General features: G+C 35.3%; 1 pseudogene; it reads left to right on the top strand.

The window, feature by feature from the left end:
- Positions 1 to 390: 390 nt before the first annotated feature.
- On the top strand, positions 391 to 3,062 carry LOC147509561 (endoglucanase 3-like; annotated as a pseudogene).
- Positions 3,063 to 7,030: the final 3,968 nt, after the last annotated feature.

Raw genomic sequence — 7,030 nt, forward strand, 5'->3', positions numbered from 1 at the left:
ATGTTAAACACAATATTGTGGGATGTGTCCACTGCACCACCCATATGGTTTGGAGATGGTGGAAGGTATTAACTGCTATATGTGGAAGTGGTTGACTCATGTTATTGAGTTTTAACATTATCTGCGGAGACATCGTTTAGTGATCAAGAGCAATTCCATTACAAGTATTAGGACCAGGAGGTACCCAACACCCAACAAATAAACCGTGCATTATTCATATACATTAAATAATTGTTAAAGAAGGCCCTTTGAACGGGGTTGAAAGCCCACGTAGGACGTTCTTTGAACAATCTAGCTGCTTCATTTCAATAGTAGAAAACTAAGGTACCATAGTTCTTCAGAATTGATGCACTTGGTTTTCAATTGTTAATCCTTATTGCTAAGAACCATATGGCTGGCTTGCTACTTTATGTAGTAATTGGTTTTCAATTGTTAATCCTTATTGCTAAGAACCATATGGTCACTACTGAAACTCTTAAAGATCCTTGGGTGATTCTATATTCAACATTGACTCTATACTGTAGTATAGGGAGACTGTGCAATGTCCAGTGATCTATGAAACTTGGTGCATGAGCACATGAAGCATTTATATGTTTTTACACATTGGGGGTGGATTAAAGAGGTTGCTTGATTAACATTTCATCCATTAATAAGAATAGTTGCAAACCCAAAAGAAAGGATGCTTTTGATTAAAAAGCCTGATTTTGCGTTAGTGATTGGGATTCCCAACTTTTCTATATATAAGCATCATAGTTGGATCCTGCTATGTACCTAAAGTACTAATTGTATTACCTATTTAGTGACAAAAAAAAATTGTACTACCAATGGATGAGGGAAGAAGGGGAACTTCCAAGTCTCTTTTCTTCCTACTTTTATTTGTTTTCTTCTTTGGTGTTCAGATTGATGGGCATCCCAACTACGAGGATGCTCTATCCAAAGCTATCTTAGTTTTTTCAGGGCCAAAGGTTTGGAAACCTTCCCCCAGATCAAGAACTCACATGGAGGTCCAATTCTGAAATATCTGATGCCTTGGCTGCACACGTACGTCATTGTGTTGTTGTTTTTGTTTACTTCTCCCTTAGTAATATCATGCATTCAGTGCTTATTGCTTAAAATCACGAGTTTCCTTCCACATTGTCTTCGTACTAAATATTCAGTTTATGCGGAGAGTGTTGTTGCACATCTTCTCTACTAGATATTTAGGTTGATCTAAGAGGCGGTTACTATGATACTGGAGACAACGTTAAGTTCAACTTCCCCATGGCATTCACAACTACTATGTTGTCATGGAGTTCATTAGAATATGGTGGGCGCATGGGGAGCCAGTTAGGAAGTGCTACAGGTGCCATTCGGTGGGCAACAGACTACCTTCTCAAGTGTGCTACAACTACTCCAGGCAAGCTTTATGTAGGAGTTGGTGATCCTAATGCTGATCACAAGTGTTGGGAGCGGCCAGAGGACATCGACACAGTTCGAAGTGTCTACTCTATTTCTGTAGGTAATCCAGGCTCTGATGTAGCACGCGCTGCAGCGTATATGGTGTTCCGTAAAGTTGGCCCTTTATACTCAAAGTTGCTCCTAAAGACATCAAAGAAGGTAATGCAGTTCGCATAGCAGTACAGAGGTGCATATAGTGACTCACTTGGTTTAGCTGTGTGCCCGTTTTACTGCTTATATTTGGGATACAAGGTAAGAAGTTTATATGTATTTAACATATTTTGTCAATATTTATATCAGGTAATTGTTTAAATTTTCAGTCAACTAAGGCATATGGTCTAAAAGAAAGAACTTTTAACATCAACATTGAGTAAAGGGGCACTAACTGAAAAAAATGATCTTATTTCTATTACAAATGGTTAAAATCCCAATGTAAATGACAATATATTACCACTTTTCTTTGAAGCATAAACAATTATTCTTTTTTGGTTAACATTTTTTATTGTTTAAATTACAAGGATGGCTAGTATGGGGAGTTGCTTGGCTGCTAAGGGCAACAAATAATGTTTCTTATCTCAATCTATTGAAATCATTAGGGGGTATTGACGGAAGTGATATCTTCAGTTGGGATAACAAATTTGCTAGAGCAAGTGTTCTTCTATCAAGAGTAAGTTTCAAGAAAAATAGAGAAACATATCATACATACAGTTGTGATATGAAAGTGAAATGTGTCTTAATAGGAAGCTGGCTAACGTATCATCGATCTAACAGTTTTCATATTTCTTTGATTGGATTTATCGAGCTTTGTTGAGTAAGGACAAGTCCTTTGAGCAATACAAACTGCAAGCCGAAGATTTCATGTGCAGAATTCTACCAAACTCTCCCTCTACAAGCACACAATACACCGAAGGTATAAAAGGTCATTGCATTATCACAATTTGGAAACTGGATTGAACATCACTGATCAGTGCTCAGATATCACTAAAATGGTTCCAACAATTCAAAACTAATACAAGTTTGGCACTTAGAGACCAAAACAACGGAGCAAAAAAAATCGAAACAAGGTGTAATTATTGTTCTTTAAGAGAGAACATAGGCCCTTAAAACAAGTTATATGTAGTCCACTGCTCTTAGTAATTTCCATCCAATAACTAGCTAAGGATAAAATGATCTAAATTGCAAGGAGTCTCATGTACAAACTAAGTCAAAGCAATCTTTAGTATGTTACATCAATAACCTTCTTACTCAATACATATGCAAAATACATGCTCTCTGCACGCCGAACTTTTAATTGCGGGAACATGTTGGTCACACCAAGCACCCTGAGGAACATAGCAAAGAGGCAGGCAAACGCCAGTAGACATATTACTGGGACTTGGTGCATGAATTTAAGACTAACCATTGTTATGTCATGCGCAGGTTGACTATATTCTTGGTGAGAAGTGAGAACCCCTTAAGGATGTCATATATGGTAGGTTATGGACCAGACTTCCCATGGAGAGTTCACCATAGGGGATCCTCTTTGCCCTCCTTAATAAGCCACCCACAAACTATAGGATGCGATGGTAGATTTCAACCATTTTTCTATTAATCCAATCAAAATCCTAACATCTTGATTGGTGCTGTTGTCGATGGTCCAGATTAGAATAATAAGTCAATTTAAGTTTTAAAAAGTGGCACTTTGTCAATTTGCCTTTTGGGTTGTTAGTGCTTATTTGGTAGATCTGAGAAGTAGGATCTTGCATTTTGTCGGATTAGAGTCTTTTGTTACAGAATAATAACTACTGCCTATGGGTACTCAGAATCTCGCCAGTTATTTATCTTTGCAATATGTTCTCTAAGCCATTGTTATCATGTTATTATTTTCGCCAATTCGTGTTGTCATGGGTCTTATAGGGTTGTAGTTTGACAATCACCTTATTGGCTTTTTATTGGCATTTGGAGTCCTAAGAAAATTTATAGTTGAATTTTAGAACTTTGGACCAATCACAATATTAAAAATTAAAAACAAATAACTGAAATAACCAAATCTTAAGCATTGCAGCATTAGCATATAGTATGTAGAGATTTCACTATGTACCTCAAACTAATTTTCTCATTTTGATTCCTATGCATCTGTTTATATATCTAGCTTAGCTAACTTGCTGTATATCTCTTTGATAGCCTAGAGCTTCAAAAGGCATTAGACTTCTAGGCAACAATGCATTTTCTAGGTGGACCGAGGAGTGAAAGCAAGTTTTCATGGACAAGGTGGAGGTGGTTGCGTCTACTCAAAATGGGCCCATTGGCGAGAGCTTTCGGGCTAGGTTCCCTTTAAGGTTGATGAGCCTGTAAGCATTGTAAGCCTTTGGTGCGGGTCTGCCTTAACCCTCTAAAATAAAAAAAAAAAAAAAAAAAAAACAACAACAACAACAACAACAACAACAACAATGCATTTTCATTAATCATGCATAACTAGAGAGATTAATTTATTCCTATATCCAAATATACTACTCTGTCATAAATGGAATAATAATCCCGTGTATGAGTTTCTGTAGTACACAATATGTTGTAAAAATTTAGACTGATTCTGAATACTGTATTTTAAGCAATTGTAGTTTAATGTATGCATAATCCAAGTTAACCCATGGCAAAAAGAATGTATATGCCACCAACATGGACATGAAGATAGAGGACCAACGATGCTTACATATTTGCTTTTTTCAGTGCATGAATGTCCTTGGTCTCCATAAACTAAGAATTTCATATACATTGCTCAGAACTCAAATTTGTGTACAACTAAATCAACTCTAATGCTATGAGAATGAGAAGGCAGATTGTAGCATTTCTTGAGGTACACAATGAATATGGTGTAGGGATTATAAATAGGATAAAGACACAGTCGCTTGATAAAATGATCCAATTGCAGCAACAGCGTTAAAAGTAGATAACCTAACAAGAGCTTTAAGTGAACGGAGAGTTTGGAGTCTTTCAAAAACAAAAAAGGATACTCCTTATATATTATAAGTATACAAGAAAGACAACAAGATTTCATCAGAAAGAAACAAATCTATCTATTCATTACTAAATTCAATATATATGTAATACATAGGTAATATAAGTCCTAACTTTGATTTATAGCTCTTTAAATGTCTAAAGTCTAAATGCTACATTATAATTACAATTATACTACATTTTAAAAAATAATAATAATATATACTCATGTACGTATTGATTTTTTTTTTTAAATTACATTGCATGATAAATTCAAATAAGATTATGTTAATGATAATTAATGGGTTTTTTAGACTTTGGTCCTAACAATAGTTAGTTTATTAGGGTTTGGTCTAGAAAAGTTTGAATATTAGGGTTTAGTCCTAGTTCTAGTTGTTGACTGTGGTCAATCTACTTGTTTTTTTTTGAAATGGCAATAATACCCCTCGCGTGCAACATCACGTGAATATATAAGTTAGACTTTGATACAAGAATTAAGGTTATTTTCTAAGAATTGGTCCCTACTGTTATTTGACAAATTAGAGTTTAGTCCAACTTGTCAACCAAAGTCTAGCACGCTAATAAAAATTTCAAATCGAAAACCAAATATTAAAAACCCTAAAATCACTCACTCTCTCTCTTAGTGACTAGAATAGCGATAAATAAAAGACGAGAAATGATAGAAACAATTCTAGCTCTGCTTGTAATATTAATTGCATGTGTTGAATTATGTGATGCAGCATCAGTAGAGTAGTTGATGTATACAGATTAATTCAATACGATCTTTCTGGTGTTCCTTTCGGATCTCGTTTTTCTAGATTGAATCATCACACTTCTTATTCTTATCATTTATTATCTTCAACTGATCTTTCTCATTCTGTTCTTATTATTCCTGTTTGTGAATTGAACATATCTTTTCTTAGAGGCAACCCATTTTCAGTATCGTTTTTTTTTTTTTTTTTTTAAAAGAAGTATAAAGATTCATTTTGTTTGCTAGATGTTAAGTCCAACCATGGAGTCAATGGGAAAATTTTGCAACCATGGAGTCAAAAAGCTGATTTGGATTTCAGTCCAACCACGGGTACATTATGAGTCTTCGTGAAAAGCTCTCCTACCCTTAAAAGTGACTTCCTTTCCCTTTGGTCATGAATGGGGGGTCCGAACGCAAACTGGTGAAATCAAGAGTGAACAGTATTGATGAATAGTGTTTGAATAAAGAAGTTCTCCTACTCCGGTCTGCACATCCCTTTGACGAAGCGAAGTTCGAGATGTTTCTGAAGTTATGGAGAACAGATCTTCCTCTAGATCAAGGGGTTTTTTTTAAATGCAAGAGTGAGAATCAGGAGAGTCGCCCTAATCAACTAAGGGCAGAATGAGGAGAGAAAGACGTTATCCACTCTTAAGTGGCATTTATGAGCTTGAAATTAGAATATTTTGTGGTGATTTAGAATTGAGAGTAATTGAAGAGTTTAGTTCAATAGCCAAGGGACGAATGAAAGAGATTTGGTGGAAACATTTTGTTATGGTGGAGAGTAGGGAGTAAAAACACCAATGAAGCAGAGAACCGCATGAATCAGAATCCACTTAACTTATTAAGACAGACGACAGAGAAAGAAAGGCTCCGGCATTCTCAAGTGGTTGATCTTAGCGTGCTAGACTTTGGTTGACAAGTTGGACTAAACTCTAATTTGTCAAATAACAGTAGGGACCAAGTCCTAGAAAATGACATTATTTCTTGTATCAAAGTCTAACTTATATATTCACGTGATGTTGCACGCAAGGGGTATTATCGCCATTTCAAAAATACAAGCAGATTGACCACAGTCAACTCAGTTGACTTATAGTCAACAACCAGAACTAGGACTAAACCCTAATATTCAAGTTTTTCTAGACCAAACCCTAATAAACCTACTATTGTTAGGACCAAAGTCTAAATATCGCATAATTAATTAATGAACCAATAATAATTAAGCCTTTTCTAATCAATATCATTAAACACAACCCTTTTGTAGGACAGGTTCGAAAACTAGTTTTCTTGTAGTGGAGGACTCTTTTTTTCTCAAACGACCTATGTCTTAATCCAATAGACTTGAATTTATTTCCCTTTTTTTTTTATTTTCTTCTCTTTTCATTTTTATTTTAGTTGTTGATTCTTTTGGAAGGAACCTAAATTGAAACAAATAGTGCACAAATCGCGAGTTTGAGACTTTGACTATCGTTTTGTATTTTGGTCTAGCAGTTACCTGTGTCATTTTATTTTGCTTTTATAGTATAGTAGCTGTTTTTGTTTTGTTTTCTCTTGACTGAAAAGTGACACAATGAGGCAAAACACTAGTGTCACTTTTGAATAACTGACCCGAAAAATTTAAGTATTTGTGTCACGTTTCCGAGAAACAACATGTCAACTCTTGTTCCATGTAAAAGTGACACATTAAACTTATGTGTGTCACTTTTTGGTAGCAAGTGACACAAGACCTAAAAAAAAAGTGACACAAAAAGCCCTTCTTTTAGTAGTACGTAGATCTTCTGTCATAAACTGACCTGCATAATCAGCATCGGCATATCCAACAACATCAAACTTACCATTAATTTGAACGATAGACAAGTCCATATCCTAGAG

The sequence above is a fragment of the Coptis chinensis genome, chromosome 3, assembly GCF_015680905.1.
Source record: "Coptis chinensis isolate HL-2020 chromosome 3, ASM1568090v1, whole genome shotgun sequence".
NCBI classification, from domain to species: domain Eukaryota; kingdom Viridiplantae; phylum Streptophyta; class Magnoliopsida; order Ranunculales; family Ranunculaceae; genus Coptis; species Coptis chinensis.